Below are 20239 nucleotides of genomic sequence, written 5' to 3'. Positions count from 1 at the left end.
TGACCAACCTACCTCCCTTTCTCAAGGAATTTTTTATAATATTAGCTCCTATGGCAATTTCATGACAAAAAACATTCTATAGAAGTTATCCTATTAACACCATGCAACTTTCCTTTGGCTAAACTCTTAATTAAATTCTTCATAATTTGCAGCCTACCATGTTGTATGGCCAGATAGAAACAACAGAAGGGAAAAAAGCCTCTCTGTGTATATGTTATACATTATATTTTATAATAATTATTTACAATTATGATGTAATTACAACTAATATAAATTCTAGTGTTATATTAATATATGCAGACAGATTGATAGAGATATATGATTTGCATATATTTTATTTATGTATATATACATACAAATAAATACATATTTATACACATATTTTAATATATTTACATAGTATATTAAGCTCTGACACACTCCCAGAGCCAGCTACTATATCTCTCTATCAGAGTTTTAGATGGTAATAGATAGATGTGAGAGTTTATCTTTACTACCATCTATAAAGGCCTGTGACTATTCCTTAAATTTAATTTAACCATTAAACATCAAGTAGCTTTTAAAAAGGAGTATTTACCTTAAAGATTTAACAAGACCAAAATACTAACATTTCCTACAGTATTGCTAGATTACATTCTCTCCAATACCACCTCAGTCTCACGGGGAGTAAACTAAATATTTAGTTCAGTTCATACTTAGCATTTCCTTCAGCATTTCCATTTTAGATGATGATGAAAATAAACTATAATAATAATAACAATAACATAATAATTACACTTACATAATGTTTATTATGTGCTTGGCACTGTGCTAAATGCTTTACAAATATTTCATTTGTTCCTCAGAACAACCCTGGGAGGTAGGTTACTATTATTACTCTAATTTGTAAGCAGAGGTTTGGACTTGCCCAAAGTCATACAACTAGTCATTGTCTGAAGCTGTATTTGTACTCAAGTCTTCCTGACTTCAGATCTTTCTATGCACTGCCCTGCTTATGTGCCCCTGTAGGTAGCATGAGTTTTTGGTGAGTTCTTGCACAAAACTAGGGTCCCAACAATACCTCCTGAGTATAGCTCTTTGTTCCTTTCAGGTACTGATGAAACACTAGCTATGAAAAACAGATTCTGGAATACCTGGATACCAATGCACCCTCTTATTAACCTTTTGAACTCACTTTACCACATGGTTCCACTTCACCTTGAATTAAAACAAGTTCCCAACATCCCCTCTAGAGCTGCTGAGGCAAAAAAGGTAGCTTATTATACTGTGGTGCAGCTTTAATTGTGAGATTTCTTTTTGTGGTTGTTAATTTTTTTCTATTGTTTTCCAGACATGAAGCCTAAATTTGCTTTTTTTAAAAATTTCCTTTAATTGCTCTAGGTTCTACTCTTTGGGATAAAATAGAAGAAATCTAATCTTTCCTCTTCACGAAAGCCCTTCAAATATTCAGAGACAGCTGTCATTTCTACCTTCATTCTGATTTTCTCCAAAATAAATATCATCTCCATTCTCTGCAACTGATTCTTATATGACATTGACATTGACTCAAGACACTTCAAAATCTTGGTTGTCCTCATGGGTGCAATTTCTACCTTCTCAATGTTGTTTTTAAACTGTGATCCTTAACACTTAACACAGTATGCCAGAGAGGTCTGATAAGGGTAGAGTAAAGAGAGACTCCAGACAAGAAGACCTTTTTATTCCTGGAAGAAATATGCATTAAGGTAGCTCAACACCCCTTTAGCTTTTGTGGCTGGCTACCACATCATTCATTGTTTGACTCATATTGAGTTTGCAGTCCACTAAAAATTCCATTTTTTTTAGAACAGCTTCTATTTAGTCATGACTCTCCCATCTTGTACTTCTAAAGCTGATTTTTTTTTTCAGCCAAAGACAGGATTTATTAGAACATCTGCCATATTGGGCAGACTCTTAAGGAGTCTGAATGTTAGTGAGCTATTGACTAGATTTTAAGAAGCTGAGCAGTGGCTAGATTTTAAGAATCTAAGACAAAGCTGATTTTTTTCATATGCAGGTTTATGACTTTATATTTATCCTTATTGAACTTCATCATATTAGGTTCAGTCAATAAGGATTTCTGAAGTTTTTGGATACAAAATAGGTAAATAAAAGGTCCCTGAAGGAGCTCACATTCTAATGTAGAGACAATGAAGAGAGGCAATATGTAAACCACTTTATACACTCAAGATTTATATAATTTATATAGATCGTAATTTCATAGAGAGGGCATTACCAATGGGGGAAAGGAAAACAAGGAAAATACTTTTAGATGAGATGTCATTTGAGTTGATTTTGAAGGAGTCCAGGGAAACCACAAGATGGAAGTGAAGAGAAAGAACATTCTAGACATATAGTCACCGTAAAGGCCTCAAAATAGGCCTGCTATAGAATAAGATGACCTTAGCTTTACTGTGGACTACCTTATCTAAAATAAACAAGATAAGGAAAAAAAAAGGGATGAGATCATAATATATTAAGAAGTTCCATTCATGTGAAATTTTTGAGCATTCAGAGGCGGAACACACAATAGAGAATATTTGGAGGAAATTTATTGAATTGCTTAAGTCATCATAGATTGATCACTTATTGTTAACTGTCAAAGGAAATGTAATGTTATGTTACTGAAAGTATAATATATACTGTTACCAAAATTCATTGTCACAGAAGATAAATTTGGTAATAATATAAATGTGAGTCAAAAACATGAAAAAAGAAATTTATGCATTGTTACAAGATACTAATTTATAGTCTAAATGCAATGGATGAGCCAAATTTATAAGAATACAAGCCATTCCCTAATTGATAAATGGTGAAAGGATATGAATAGGCAGTTTTCAGATGAAGAAATTAAAGTTATCTATAGTCATATGAAAAAAGTGTTTTAAATTACTTTTCATTAGAGAAATGCAAATTAAAACAACTCTGAGATACCACATCACACCTATCAGATTGGCTAATATGACAAAACAGGAAAATGGTAAATGTTGGAGAAGATGTGGGAAAATTGGGACACTAATGCATTGCTGGTGGCATTGTGAACTGATCCAACCATTCTGCAGAGCAATTTGGAACTATACCCAAAGGGCAATCAAACTGTGCATACCCTTTCACCCAGCAATACCACTTCTAGGTCTGTATCCCAAAGCAATCATAAAAACAGGAAAAGGACCCACATGTACAAAAATATTTATATCAGCACTATTTTTGTGGTGGAGAAGAAATGGAAATTGAGGGGATGCCTATCAGTTAGGGAATGGCTGAACAAACTGTGGTATATGAATCTAATGGAATACTATTGTGCTATAAGAAATGATAAGCAGGCAGACTTCAGAAAAACTTGGAAAGACTTCAATGAACTGATGCTGAGTAAGGAAGGAGAACCAAGAGAACATTGTACAGAGTTAACAGCCACAATGTACGATGACTAACTATGGTAGACTTATCTCTTCTTAGACATGCAGGGATCTAAGACAACTCCAAAGGACTCATGATGGAAAATGCTGTCCACATCCAGAAAAAGAACTATGAAGTATGAATGCAGATTGAAGCATATTATTTTGCTCTTCTTTTTTTCTTCTTTTTTGTTTGTTTCTTCTTTCTTGTGGTTTCTCCCTTTGGTTCTAATTCTTCTTTACAATATGACTAATGTGAAAATAGGTTCAATATGAGTCTATATATAGAACCTAATTGCTCACCATCTTGGACTGGGGGGAGGGGGAAAATGGGGAGAAAATTTGGAACTCAAAATTCTATGGAAGTGAATGTTGAAAACTGAAAACAAACAAATGAATTTATTTTAAAAAATGCAATGGGACCAATAATCCTACACTAGCAGTCATAGTTCTAAATTTGTAGTGTGGATAACATTGACAGGAACATTCCAGTTTTCTGAACTGAAGCAAGGACTAAAGCCTCATTGCTGAATTCTAAGATTTCTTTTGATATTTCAAATGTATTTCAGGATTATGACACAAAAGTATATTACATGGCAATTTGAGAATGTTAATCCTTAAATAGTGATATTAGTCATACTCTGTCTGTTCTGAGCAGCCCTGTATTTTGATGTTCTATATTTGAGTTTTAGAATTTCTAATATGCCCTATGGGGATGTTTAAAAATTCTGGGTACTTCATTCTAAATTCTTAATAATTCACAAAATTATCAAATACTGTTATTTAAAAATATATCATAATCATGAATGTTTAAATGTATGTAAGAAACAAATTTTAAATCCATCCATCTAAAAAAGGGCAGACTAATAGTTACTATCAAAATAAGTATATGTTATAGCTCATAATATTTTATGGTGTCTTCTGTTATATAATATTATATTTGAGGCTAGATATTTTGTGTATGGACAGCAATATTTTAATTTTGTTCTTCTTTTGTAATCAATACTGTGAAAATAAGGTGCATAACAATTTTAGTATGAACATATTAGTATATGTTTATATCAATAGTTGAAAAATAAAATTAATTTGATTTCACTTTCTTAAATAATATTTGTTGTTTTATATAGTTAAAATTGATATCAAATTGAATTTATTTTTCAATTATTGATACAAACATATAAGAATGTTTTCATAATAAAATTGTCACATACCTTGTTTTGTTCTTTTACATACAGTTACAAAGGGGAATATTTTCAGTTTTTCCTGGAACATGTCTTATTACAGAGTGACAGCAAGATGTTTGATATACTCTAATGTGTACGAATCATCTATTCAATGTTGTTGAAAATCCTTTCTGCAAATGAAGCTATGACTAATGTAGTATGTTTAGGGACTGTGGTCAGAAAAAGAGTTAGGTGACCTATAACTGGATAAATTTTGTTCCTGGAATATCTGATGAATAGTATTATGAATAGTAGAATAGATGTTGGGGGATTCACTGTACAATCTGTGGTCAAGCAGAACTTTACAGAATTTTAATAAGAGTGGTCACATGGATTACATTAGTAATCCAAATTTAAAGAGTTATTTTGATTCTGAGTGGTTTAGTTTTGAAATTACAACACATCTTATGAAAAGGTAAATGTTGTAAGCAGATTTTTCTAAATCTTCATCAATAAGTAAGTATATTTCACATACTTCCATGTGTGTTATAATATACATTCATTCAAATTGTGTATATAGACAGGGGCCCTCACAATATGGGCAGAGATAAATACATAGATACATGGATAGATAGAAATAGATATCTATTTATATGATGAACACATGGATATGAACACACAATTAATTCACTGATACATATGTATAAACATGATGCAATATACACATGAATATATATAAATATTTACACATATATCACAGTGCTTATAGACACATAAAATATGAATAAACATATGAAAGTATATACATGTATGCACATGTAATAAATACATGTATACATGTATAAATCCATGTGGACTTACATGTATCCTTATTTACAAATATGTATGCTGATATACATGTGTGTGTTCATGTGCCTCTCTCTCTCTATGTGTATATATATATATAAATATATACATACACACACATACATATATATGTATATAAAACCTGTGGCTATTTTATATATGTCCTATATTTATATGTATTCCCACTGTGATATCTATGAATGGCTATTCTTTATATTAAGAGTGTTGGTAACTGTAGGAGAATGAATTTTAGGGCTATAAATAGATTATTCTATTATTCTATTTCCCCTTTGGAGTGATGCACTGTGTCCAACAACAATTATATAATTCCATTTCTTAAGCATTAATAAGAGTGTCATAACAGAGATTTATTATTATTATCTCTAATAGTGATGATGATGATGATGAATTTATTATTATTGTTGTCGTTGTTACACAAACAATTTATGATTTCGAAGTTTTCATCTTTGATTAAGAATGGGGTTTATAAGCATGTATAGTTTGTAGTAACGTACACACAGAGATATACCACTGAAAGGTATGGAGTATAATAAGGTTACATGTTTGTTCAAGAATTTCAACTAAACACACTATAGGGCAGCTAGGTGGCACAGTGGATAGAGTGCTTGAAATGACGTCAAGAAGACTCATCTTTCAGTGGAGTAAAGATGGCAGAGGGAAAGCATTGACTTGCTTAAGCTGTCTCCCAAACCTCTCCAAATACCTATAAAAAATGGCTCTAAACAAATGCTAAAGCAGCAGAACCCACAAAAAGACAGAGTGAAACAAATTTCCAGCCCAAGACAGCCTGGATGGTTGATCAGAAAGGTATATTGCACCAGGTGGGGAGAGGAGCGCAGTTTGGCGTGGGAGTGCAGGCCTCAGTGACCCTGAAGCAGGCCTCAGAGGACCGAATCACAGGCAGCTGTGGTGGTTTCCATACTTCTAAACCCATGAATGCCAAAGACAATTTGGAAGGTCAGTGGGAAAAGTCTATGACTGCTGTGAGAGAGGTTAAGTGTCAACCCCAAATCCTGAGTGCAGCCCAGGACAGCAGCTGCTTTCTGAGCTTCCAGCCCACAAACTGAGGGGGAATTGAGTAGCTGATGTGAGGGGGATTGCAGGGATCTCTTTGCCAGTGCTGAGGCAGGAATTTCTTGGTTGGCCGTGCTTGGATCTGGGTCACAGTTCTGAGGAGCAGTCCTGGGGTGAGGAGGAGTGCTGGTGTGGTGGAGCTTGTTGTGATAGTGGAAAGGAAATATCTCACCCGTTATCATAGCACCTTGGAAGAACTGAAAATTTACAGGTCCCTAGAAGTATCTCTGAAAACAGCTGTACAAACCCCCAAAGCTTGGGACAGTACATTCTCCACATTGGAAACAGACTCTTACCTTAACAAAGAGTTTAAAACCCAAGTAATTGTCTGGGATCATGAGCAAACCTCACAAAAAGAGTCAGACTATATTATCTTACTCTGGTGACAAAGAAGATCAAAACATACAACAAGAAGAAGGCAATAAAGTCAAAGCTCCTACATCCAAAGCCTCCAAGAAAAATATGAATTGGTCCCAGGCCTTGGAAGAACTCAAAAGCAATTTTGAGAAGCAAATAAGAGAAGTAGAGGAAAAACTAGGAAGAGAAATGAGACTGATGCAAGAAAATCTTGAAAAACAAATCAACAGCTTGCTAAAGGAGACCCAAAATATGCTGAAGAAAATAACACCTTAAAAAATAGCCTAACCCAAATGGCAAAAGAGATCCAAAAAGCCAATGAGGAGAAGAATGCCCTGAAAAGCAAAATTGGCCAAATGGAAAAGGAAGTCCAAAAGATTACTGAAGAAAATAACTCCTTAAAAATTAGAATAGAGCAATTGGAAGCTAGAGACAATTTGAGAAATCAAGGCACTGTAACACTAATCCAAAAGAATGAAAAATTAGAAAACAATGTGAAATATCTCATTGGAAAAACAACTGACCTGGAAAATAGATCCAGGAGAGAGAATTTAAAAATTATTGGACTATCTGAAAACCATGATCAAAAAAAGAACCTAGACATCATCTTTCAAGAAATTATCAAGGGAAACTGCCCTGATATTTTAGAAGCAAAGGGCAAAATAAAAATTGAAAGAATCCATTGATCTCCTCCTGAAAGAGATCCCCAAAGGAAAACTCCTAGGAATATTGTAACTAAATTCCAGAGTTCCCAGGTCAAGGAGAAAATATTGCAAGCAGCCAGAAAGAAACAATTCAAGTAAGGTGGAAACAATTAGGATAACACAAGATTAGAAGCTGCTACATTAAGGGACCACAGGGCATGGAATATAATATTCTGGAGGGAAAAGGAGAGAGGATTACAATCAAGAATCGCCTACCCAGCAAAACTGAGTATAATCCTTTAGGGGAAAAATGGTCATTCAGTGAAATAGAGGATTTTCAAGCATTCTTGATGAAAAAACTAGAGCTGAATAGAAAATTTGACTTTCCAATACATGACTGAAGTGGGACATGAAGAGGTAAACAGGAAAGAGAAATCATGAGAGACTTATAAATGTTGAACTTTTTACATTCCTGCATGGAAAGATGATATTTGTAACTCCTGAGACCTTTGTCAGTATTAAGGTAGTTGGAGGGAAAAATTATATATATATATGTAGATAGATAGATAGATAGATAGATAGATAGATAGATCGATACAGGGCACAGTGTGAGTGGAGAATAAAATTAAGATGTGAGAGAGGATTATACTGGGAGAAGGAGAAAGGGAAAGATAAAATGGGGTAAATTATCTCACAAAAAAGAACAGAAAAGAAAGGGCTCTTTCAGTGGAGGGAAAATGGGGGAAGGTGAGAGGGAATGAGTGAATCTTATTCTCATAGGATTTGACTTAAGAAGGGAATAACATACACACTCAATTGGGTATGGAAATCTGTCTTACCCTACAGGAAAATGAGGGGGAAGGGGACAAGAGAATAGGGGGATAATAGAGAGGAGGGCAGATTGGGAAAAGGGGTAATCAGAAGCAAATACTTCTGAGGAGGACAAGGTAAAAAGAAAGAATAGAATAAATGGGGGCAGAATAGGATTAAGGGAAATAGAACTCTTTTTGCACAGCATTTCTACTATGAAAATGTTTTGCATAACTGCACATGTATAATCTATATTGAGTTACTTGCCTTTTCAATGAGGGTGGGTGGGGAGGGAAGAAGGCAGAAAATTTGGAACCCAAAGTTTTAAAAACACGTGTTTAAAAAATGTTTTCACATGCAACTGGGAAATAAGAAATACAGGAAATGGGGTACAGAGATCTATCTTGCCCTACAGGAAAACATAAGGGGAAGGGTATAAGAGAAGGGGGGAGAGATAGAAGGGAAGGCAGACTAGGGAAAGGGGTATTCAGAATGCATGCGATCTTGGTGTGGGGGAAGGGGTGAGATGGGGTAAAAATTTGGAACTCAAAATCTTGTGGAAGTAAATGTTGAAAACAAAATAAATAAATTTATTAATTAATTTAAAAAAGAAGACTCATCTTTCCAAGTTCAATTCTGGCCTCAGACACTTACTTGCTGTGTGACCCTGAGTAAGTCACTTAACCCTGTGTGCCTCAGTTCTTCATCTGTAAAATGAGCTGGAGAAAGAAATAACAAATCACTCCAGTATCTTTACCAAGAAAATCCCAAACAGGGTCATGAAGAGTTGGGCATGAATGAAACAACTGAATAATGACCAAAAAAAATATTACTTTTCTTTCAACATAAATATTTAGAAGTAGAACTGGAATCATTCTGTCTCTGGTACCGAGTTAGTATCTTTGAGACAGAGACTAGCTCATAATATAACTTCTTTAGTGATGAGTTTGAGTGTTGACTCTGTTGTTGAACTCTTATTCAGTCTCTCATCAGTCTTCTCTGTAACAGTTCATAAAACACCACACCTTTCACTGACAATTCTCAATGGTGATGCAACCCAGCAACCACACATATTCTAGCCTGGATTGTTTTTTTTTTTTTTAATTTCTGGCTGAGTTTAAGCTCAGAAATGTTAATATGGCATATAGATACACTGCCCCTAAAGAGAATGTTTCTTAATACCACCCCCATTATATTGGTGTCGCAACTATGATGCATGTGCAGCAAACAAAATAAATCTCAGTACAGAGAGGGGAAAAAGTACCCTACTTAAAGCTGTAGCATTTTTTTTGTTTAGATCACAAATCTTTCCCTTTTCCCCAATATAGAAGAGATCCATAACAAATTGTCAACAGCAAAGAGAACCACTTAAAAGTTCTAGTGTACTCTTGTTTTTTAAAGACAAATCTCATTCTTTTTCACTTATTGTTTCACAAAGTCACAGACCCTGTCAAATCAAAGAGGAAAATATCCTTTACAAGATGGTTAATGGCAACTTTTTTGGGCTCCTGATCTATATGAATATTTTTGGAAGTAATTGTAAAGCTCGTTTGTGACTTTTTACCCATTCATATCACTCTTACAGAGAGCAAAATTTAGCATCTTTCCTTTCCCTTTTTGCAGCCTATAAGATTCATGGAGAAGGGTTTGAGGGAAAAACAAGAAAGGAAAAGAAGGGAGGAAGGGAGGTAGATAGAAGAAATTACATAGTACATAAAAAGAGCCATATCCTGCCTATCAGCTTTCTACTTCTTCTATGCTCTCCTAGAAAGGCTTTGTGATTAAGTGTTCATTCATTTCACAAATGAAATTAATGCAAGAAAAAAGTAAAAGAAATAATTTTTAAATCATATCTCTAATTCCGTGGTGCCCAGTGTATCATTGTGTATCATTTTCCAACCACTACTTCAGAATCCTTTCTTGTACAATAATTTCAAGAAGAAGGGGAAAAAAAAGAAATGACTATAATCACTTTAGTAGTGAAAATGAATTTTCTAGTCCTATCTTCAATAATATTTATGTTATGAAATTCCTTTGTGACCAATGATATAGAAATTGCACATAATGCTATACATATTATTGTGTCAGACACTATCTAGTCTAAACCCCATATTTTAGAGATAAAGTAACTAAAAGGAAAGAGATTGTGACTTCTCAGAATCCCAGAATCTGACATTTGAGCAGGACCTCAGTGAACATTTAGTTCATTTCATACCAAAATGGCATATCTACTACAATATACAACAAAAGGTGAGTCAACTGACTTGTGCTTAAGGACTTCTAAGGTTGGAGAATTTTTAGCCTCTTAAGGCTACCATTCTACTTTTGGACATCTCTAATTGTTATGAAGATTTTTCCTAAGTGAAGTTTAATTGGCTTCTTTTCAATGACTACTCATTGATACAGGTATCAAGAAATCTACTAGCAGCAACATAATATTAATATTTAACAATTACAAATTATAAGGAATTGATACAATTATTTAAGGGCACAGTCATTAGACAAATTGTGAAAGGATTGGAACACCTTACAAAAGAAGATATAGATATTATAAACAAGCACCTAAAATTGTTCAATTTGACTACCGATTGAAACAAATTTGATGTATAATTTCAAATCCATCAAGTGTCAGAAGATAACTAAAAACTACCAAGTTCAATGATAATAGGGTTATAGAGAAATAGGTGCACTTCTACATTGCTGGTAGAAAAGCAAAGTACTATAACTAATCTAAGAGTACAAATTACATAACAAAAATTCCATTATGGAGGATATACTTAAATAGTCTCTATTTATCTCTGTGTATGTATGTGCGTATATGTTTGTATTCATATGTATATATACATATATATGCAAGATATATATATATATACTATATATGTGTATTATACATTTTATATATTTATGTATATAATTTAAGTGTACTTTCAAATTTTAACTGTAACATTTTAAGTAGTTATCATTTATATGTGCCTTTATTTTCATTTAAATGTACAAAAATAGTGGCAGTATAGCATGTTTGGTATAGTTCTGGACTTGTAGTCAGGGTAATCTCAGTTCAAATCCTGCCTCTGAAAGCTGTATGATTCTGGAGAAGTCACTTGACTTCAGCTCTATGTCCCTCAAGTAACTCCTTAAGCCCCAGGTACTGAATCATAGACAGTATTGCATCTATGTAGGAGTTTCCTCAATGAAGAGGGCAACAGTTCTTTAAAAATTAAGAAATTAATACCTCTTATCAAGTACTGCTTTCACTAGCTAATTTTTTTCCAAATAATTCACTTACTTCTTGTTAGCATAACCAAGACTATGAGATGTTGGAACACTTGTTTACAACAGCTCTACAAAATGTAGATTGTTAAGTTTGGGCTGATGTATTCCTAGGAGTATCTCTTACAATTTCAATACTGCATATGATGAGCTTAGCTGAGCTGAGGTCCCTCAAAAGCAACTCACTTGTTGACGTTACTGTAATGAAATTAATACAGCTAGTGACTAAGTTCATTCTCATCCTAGCAGGGGGAAAAAATCACTAATCATTTGACCAAATGACTAGTCAGATTCAGAGTAGGTTTCATACTTCCTCTCAGTAGGTAATATTCTTTAATTATTAGCATATTGCTTTTGATAGCTTGAATGACTCTTGCATCTGAATTTAAAAATAAATATCCAAGACAGGATGATTGATTTACAGTTCCTTACTCTTGCCAGAAACTTCCTGCTGGGAAATTTATTTCTATTAACTACTATTTTACATGATTCATTCTGAGGGGAAGGATTATAGCAATTTTAAAAGGGCCCTTAAACAGATTAGATGTGGCTGATTCCTGATGAGCAGAAATCACCTGTGGATGGAGTTTATGGTCATTTAAAGGTGATGCTAACTAATGAGCTATTGTTCAGTAAGACTCAATTACTATTAAAGGTGAGAAATAAATGTTCATGCCATAGTTATTTATTGTAAAGAATTTTAAAGAAAGATGAGAGCAACAATAAAAAATACATAGACCTAACTGAATTTAGCTCTGTTTAGAATTTTGTTCATCATGTTTTAAAAGTTAGAATATTGGAATATATAGTTTCTTAACCACATTTTAGTCCAATTATTTCCAGAAAATAGCAAATGAGGAAGTGATTCAGAGATAGGAGAAAGAGAAAAAAAAAGGGAAATCATTTCATCTCAGTGTTATCCAGAGAGAAGCCCTGTGAAGCAATAACCAATTAGTGAGAATTCTTTATTCTTGTTATATGCAACTTTAGCTATTTATTTGTTATGAATTTAAAGTATCTAGCTATGAGCTCTGTTATCCAACTACTAGTCTGAGTATGGGGGAAAATAGAATATTTTACTATTAATCGTGTATACTTTTAGGATTAGTTTTTTTGTTTGTTTGTTTGTTTTGTTTCTGTTTTTGGCTAGGCAATGGGGTTAAGTGACTTGCCCAGGGTCAAATGGCTAGTAAGTGTTATGCGTCTGAGACCGGTTTTGAACTCAGGTCCTCCTGACTCCAGGGTCTGTCCTCTAACCACTGTGCCACCTAGCTGCCCTTAGTATTAGCTTTTAGACACTACCAGAAAATGGGCTGCATTGGAGATCAATCATTTTTTCTTTTGTTTGCTTTTTCCACTTTAATATGGTTGTTGTGGTTCAGTTGTTTCAATCATGTCTGACTCTTTGTGATCCATTTTGGGGTTTTCTTGGCAAAAATACTGGAGTGGTTTGCCATTTCCTTCTCTAGCTCATTTTATAGATGAGGACACTGAGGCAAACAGGATTAAGAGACTTCCTTAGGGCCACACAGCTAATAAGTATCTAATATAGTAGAATCAATCAAATGATGAATGTGAGTGCTGGATCTGGAAACTGAGGACCTATGTTCAAATCCAACCTCATTGTCACAACCTATGTGACATTGTGCAAGTCATCTCACCACTCAGTGTCTATTTAGGAAGGCCCCACCCCTACTACAAGCCAGAAGGGAAGCCTACCCTGCAGAGAAAGCAAACAACTAATCCTTGAAGACCAGTAAAATCTATAAGTAAGACCTAGTGCCCCAGTACCAAAAATTGGGATGGTGCAGGGACAGAGTCCAACTCTTACATAAAAAAAATAGTTAAAAAGGTAAAAAATAAGTAAAAACATACAAAAAAATACTTAATATGGGGATAGGGAAAATCAAGTCATAAGCTTAGAAGAAGACAGAAGTGCCAAAATGACTGCTCGGGAAGTGTCAAAGTAAAAAATAATTTGGTTTCAGGCTGAAAAAGAAATCCTGGAAGAACATATGAAGGATTTTAAAAACAAATTAGAGAATTAGAAGAAACATTGGGTAAAGAAATGAGAGTAATGCAACATAATTATGAAAAAAGGAGTAAAGAACATGGGAAAATATATAGAAAAAGTTTACCAAGGAAAATAACTCTCTATGAGTAGAATTGGGAGAGGATTCTGGGAAGATGGTGGAGTAGGTCAAAAAATTCCAAGTTCTCCAGATTTGCCCCACAAACAAGGTAAAATAGTGCCTCAGGGTAAATGTAGGTTGGTAAAAATAAACAAGAGTTGGGGCAGAAAAATTGTCCTCCTGGGACAAAAGGAGAAAATTTGAAGAAAAATCCCAGGACCCAAGTTTGGTCCCTGTGAAATGTAAACATTCAGGCTAGTTCCACTGTAACAGCATCAGCAAACTAGCTGGGTTGGGAGGTAGCTTCAGCCCCCACCACAGGGATTTTCACGTTCCAGACAGTGTGGGGAGTTGGGCATCTGAGTGGGGGAAGATTGAGGGAACCTCTGCTGATAAGATATTCCAGGCACAGCTGTGCTTCCAAGACATGGCCTTGGGTGAGAAGGAACCAGCATATGCCCAGTGGGTGCAGTAGTAGTGGAGCAGGAATGCTGCTGTGGACACTTACAGGAGGGCAAAGTTCTTCATTTCAGTTCCAGGCCAGGAGGGAAAATTCAAGGAGGATCTGAGGTCAGAGACACCATCTCCCATACCCCAGGACTAGAAGTGATTATAACAACAAGCTACTACAAATTTAGAAAAAAAATGAGCAGGCAAAGGCAGAAGAACCAAACTATATAAAGTTACTATGTGAATAGAGAAGACTGTGTTTCATCTTCAGAGGAGGATACTGAAGCAAAAAAAAAAAAAAAAAAAGACTTACACTTCCAGGAGCTAAGATAGCAGAGTAAGAGGGTAAGAAGTAAGTCACTCTTACCCTCCCTTGTTAACCTCTGAAAGTCAAGAAAATATCACCCCAGGAAAAATCTTGTAATAGCTGAACCAGAAAAAAGACAGGGTGCAGCAGTTCAGTAGCCCTGGTAGCTTGAGGGATTAACAGAAAAGGCCCCTCTTGCCCTGGGAAAAGCAGTACAGAACAGGAGTCCCAGCAAGCTAGCAGAAAACACCACCTCAGCATACCAGGAGGAGATACTGAAACCCACATGATGGAGCAGGCAAACACCAACACCAAGAACCCCCCAGTGTCTCAGTGAAGCCAGGGTAACTAGTGGAAACCAATTTGGTAACCCACCAGTTTCCTCGGCATTGTACAGCAAACAGGTCTCCTAGTGCCTCAGCAAAACTAAGAGAAGTAGCGCTCCAAGAGGCCACAGGTGGATAAACATCCTGTAACATCCATCTGAAAGGAACTAAAAAAAAGTGAAAGGAAGGAAAGGCCAAGGTGATCAGGAAATCTCCAGGGGCCACACTACTCAATCCTACCCCTAGAGTTCCAGTGTTGCTGATTCCAGGTAAGCTGCCAGAACCCTACAGCTTCCAACTGCCAACATTGGAGACTCCAGCACACAAAGCTAGTGACCAAGACCTAGGCTCCCTACACAAGAAGCTTGGGTCAGTGCCCTCTAATCCCCAGCAGGAGAGCTCAATCTCTTTAAAAGCCATGAAATAAGTGAACACGATGAGCAAAAAGAAATGTGTGATAGAGTCTTATTATGGGAAGAGTGAAGATCAAGGCAGAAATTCTGAAGAGGACAACATTGTCAACAAACCCACATCTGGAACCTCAAAAGGGAATATGACTTGATCTGAAGCCCAAAAAGCCTTCTTAGAAGAGCTCAAGAAGGATTTAAAAAGTCAAATGAGAGAGGTAGAAGAAAAATGAGAAAAGAAAGAAGAAATACGCAAGAGAAAGTCAATAGCTTGGAAAAGTACACTGAAGAAAACAAGTCCTTAAAAAATACAATTGGCCAAATGGGGAAGGAGGTACAAAATCTAATATAAGAAAACAATTTATTAAAAATTAGAATTGGGTGAATGGAATCTAATGACACTATGAGAGAGCAAGAATCAGTCATACAGAAACAAAAGAATGAAAAAATAGATGAAAATGTAAAATATCTCATTGGTAAAACAACTGACCTGAAAAATTGATCTAGGAGAGACAATTTAAAAATCATTGGTCTACCTGAAAATGACCTTTCAAAAAAGAGTCTAGACTCTTTCAGGAAATCATAAAGGAAAATTGCCCTAAGGTCCTAGAACCAGAGAGTAAAATAGCCATAGAAAGAATCCACCGATCCACTTCTGAAAGAGATCCCAAATTGAAAATGGAATACAGTAGCCAAATTCCAAAATTACCAGGTCAAAGAGAAAATACCGCAAGCAGCCAGAAAGAAACAATTTAAATATCATGGAACCACAGTCAGGATTACACAGGACCTTGCAGCTTCTACATTAAAAGACCATAGGACGTGGAATTCCATAAGGCAAAGGAGCTTGGATTACAAACAAGGATCAACTACTCAGTGAAAATGAGCATATCTTTCAGGGGAGGAGATGAATATCTAAAGGTGTAAAAAAATTCTCTAAATCACTGTTGATTAGAGAAATGCAAATCAAAACAACTCTGAGGTACCACATCATACCTAGGATATTGGCCAACATGACAAAAGAGGAAAATGATAAATGTTGGAGAAGATATGGGATAATTGGAACACTAATGCATTGTTGGTGGAGTTGTGAAAAGATCCAACCATTCTGGAGAGCAATTTGGAATTATTCCTAAAGGGCTATAAAAATATGCATACACTTTGACCCAGCAATAGCACTTCTAGGGCTATATCCCAAAGAGATAAAAAGGACCTACATGTACAAAAATATTTATAACAGTTCTTTTTGTGGTGGCAAATAATTTGAAATTGAGAGGATGTCCATCAATTGGGGAATGGCTGAACAAGTTATGGTATATGAATGTAAAGGAATACTATTGTGCTACAAAAAATAATGAACAGGCAGACTTCAGAAAAACCTGGAATGACTTATATAGTCTGATCCTGAGTGAAGTGAGCAGAACCAGAAGAAGGTCTAACACCATAACAGCCATGTTGTGTGATGACTAACTTTGATAGACTTAACCCTTCCCAGCAATACAAAGATCTAAGACATCTCCAAAGGCCTCATGATGGAAAATGCTATCCACATCTAAAGAAAGAACTTTGGAGTTTGAATGCAGATCAAAGCACACTATTTGGTATGTTTTTTCTTTTGCTGTGTTTTGTTTCCTTTTTCTGGTAGTTCCTCCTATTGTTTTTAATTCTTATTTACCACATCATTAATGTGAAAATATGTTTAATAGCAATGTATATGTATAGCCTATATCAGATTGTGAACTGTTTTGGGGGGGGTGGTGGAGAAGGAGGGGAGAAAAATTTAAAACTCAAAAGCTTATGGAAGTGATTGTTGATAAATCAAAACAAATTAATTAAACAAAGAATACGTTATCACAAAAAATCTTTTCCTATTCAAAAGAGTAATGTCAAATGGTCATCTACTCATAAAAGAAGTCCTAGAACTTTAATAACACTTTAAAAATCGAATGAGAGAGATTGAGGAAAAAAAATTAAAAAATAAGAGCAATCCAAGAAAAACAAGAAGATTATTAAAAGAAAGTAAACCCACTGGAAAAGGAGATCCAGAATCTTAAGGAAGAAAATGATTTCTTAATAATTAGAATTGGGTAAAGTGTGAGCAAAGTTATCAGAGACCAAGAAATAAAAAGATAAAATATAAAGAATGAAAAAATAGAAGAGAATATAAAATATCTCATTAAAAAACAAATTATCTGTAGAACATATCAAGAAGAGAAAACATAAGAATAATTGGAATACCTGAAAGGTATGATAAAAAAAATCTTGATACAATATTTAAAGAAATAATTAAAGAAAGTTATCCTGAAGTATTAAAACAAGAGGGGAAAGTAGAAACATAAAAAAAAAATCTACCAATCACCACTTGAAAGAGATCCTATGAAGAAAACATACAGCAATGTCCTAGTCATATTCCAAAAGCCCCAGCTCAAGGACAAAATATAAGCAATGAAAAAAAAAATTCAAATATGGCAAAGCCACAATTTGAATCACACAGGACCTAACAGTGGTGACATTAAAAGATTATATGTCTTGGAAAACTATATATTGAAGAGCAAAAGGATTAGTGTTGCAATAAAAAAAATCATACCCAGCAAAGTTAAGCATAATTTTGAATGGGGAAAAAATGAACAAACAAAAAACTGACTATTAAATGAATTGCCAGACTTTCAGGATTTTGTTACCAAAAACCCCCACAAAAAACCTGAACTTAATAGCAAATTTGATATACAAGATCCAAGAGAATTATAAGGTACACCTCAAAGATTAATTACCAGGGACTCAATAAGGACAGACTATTTACTTGTTATAAGATGACATATAAAATATATGTCTAAGATTATTATTAGTAATTGGGTAGTTTGAAAGAAAGATTGGTATAGACCTGACTATGATGTGATTCTAAAAAGTAAAACTGTTTAGGAAAAAGTAAAAAGATTAATTATCTTATACAAATGATGTGAGAGAAGTAAGAACTAACAGAAGAATTAGATGTGGTGGAGGACTGGTAGTGCTGGAACTCTACTGTCATTAGAATGGGTTAAATAGGGCACTATATATATGTATATGTGTGTGTGTGTGTATCCATATATATATATATAGTCTAGAAGTGTATAAAAAGCTTCTAAATTCAGAAAGGATTAAAAGGTTAGAAGGATAAGTAGGGAGGAGAAGAAGAGGAAGGGATTTTTAGAGGGAAACCTACTGCCATCAGAACTGGGTTAAAGAGAGAAGAATGTATGCATTTGGAAGTGAATAAAAGTCTTCTAAATTTATAAAGAAATAAGAGGGTGGGGATGCAGAGCTAAAATGGTGGAGTATAGGCAAGGACTCATCTGAAGTCTCCCCCAAACCCATCCAAATAAAATTTTAAAATAACTAAAAATCTAGAGTTGTGGGATCCACAAAAAGACAGAGTGAAACACATTTCCAGCCCAAGACAACTTCAAAAGTTGGCAGGAAAAGTCTGTCCCACCTGTGTGAGAGTGGAGTGCAGTCCAGCACAGGCAGTGCCAGCATAGCCCCTGCCACAGCACCAAAAGCAGACCTTGGGAGTGACTGAATCAGTAGCAGCTGTAGCAGCAGCTGCTTCTGGAGCTCTCAGCCCACAGATGATAAAAGAGTCAAACAACTGGTCAGAGATTACAGGGGTATTTTTGATAGCATTGAGGCAGGACTCTGTTGATTTTCCCATACTCAGATCCAGGTCACAGTCCTTGGTGGCAGTCCCAGGATATGGAGAAGCATTAGCACAGCAGAGCTTGAAGAAGCAGTGAAGGAAGCACCCTTCTCACAACTCCATGGCAGAAAAGAATGCTTGTGGTTCCTCACAGAACAGAGAATAGGCCTGGAGAGGATAAAATACCTCTCCTTAGATTACACCACCTTGAAAGAACTGAAAACTTAACAAGTCCCTGGAAATATCTCTGAAGACAGCTACACAAAATCCCTGAAGTTTGGGACAATACACCTTCCACTGTGGAAGTAGAATCATACTTTAACAAAGAGTTAAAAGGCAACTAATAGACTGGGAAAATGAATTAACAGTGGGGAAAAAATTCTGACTATAGAAAGTTACTATGATGACAAGGAAGATCAAAACACACACTCAGAAGAAGGCAACAAAGTCAAAGCTCTTACATCCAACACCTCCAAGAAAAATATGAATAGATCTCAGGCCATGGAAGAGCTCAAAAAGGATTTTGAAAATCAAGTAAGAGTAGAACAAAAATTGGGAAGGGACATGAGATGCAAGAAAGTCATGAAAAATGAGTCAATAGCTTGGTAAAGGAGATAGGAAATAGGAAATAGGAAAAAAAAGACTGAAGAAAATAACGCCTTAAAAACAGATTAGGGCAAATGGTAAAAGAGGTCCAAAGAGTCAATGAGGAGAAGATTGTCTTAAAAAGCAGAATTGGCCAAATGGAAAAAAATAAACAAAGGAGGTCCAAAAGCTCATTAAAGAAAATAATTCCTTAAAAATTAGAATGGAGCAAATGAAATCTAATGACTCTAAATAAAATAAAGAAATGAAACAAAATTAAAACACTGAGAAAATAGAAGACAATATGAAATATCTTATTGGAAAAAAGACTGACCTGGAAAATAGATGGACAGATAATTTAAAATCTTTCAAGATATTATCAACAACAACAACAAAAAAAACTATACCGATATTCCAAAGGGTAAAATAGAAATTGAAAGAATCCACCAAATACATCCTGAAAGAGCTCTCAAAATGAAAACTTTCAGGAATATTATAGCCAAATTTCAGAGTTCCTAGGTCAAGGAGAAAATATTACAAGCAGCCAGAAAGAAACAATTCAAGTATGGTGAAGCCACAGTCAGGATAACTTAAGATTTAGCACTTTCTACATTAAAGGATCAGAGGGCTTGGAAGCCAGGATTACAACCAAGAATCACCCACTCAGCAAAACAGAATATAATTCTTCAGGGCAAACATGGACAATCAATGAGACAGAAGGCTTTCATGCATTCTCAATGAAAAGTAGTAAATTTGTA

Source organism: Vombatus ursinus, unplaced genomic scaffold, assembly GCF_900497805.2.
Source record: "Vombatus ursinus unplaced genomic scaffold, bare-nosed wombat genome assembly UNPS02014942.1, whole genome shotgun sequence".
NCBI classification, from domain to species: domain Eukaryota; kingdom Metazoa; phylum Chordata; class Mammalia; order Diprotodontia; family Vombatidae; genus Vombatus; species Vombatus ursinus.
The sequence above is the reverse complement of the archived record's forward strand: the minus strand, read 5'-3'. Positions refer to the sequence as shown.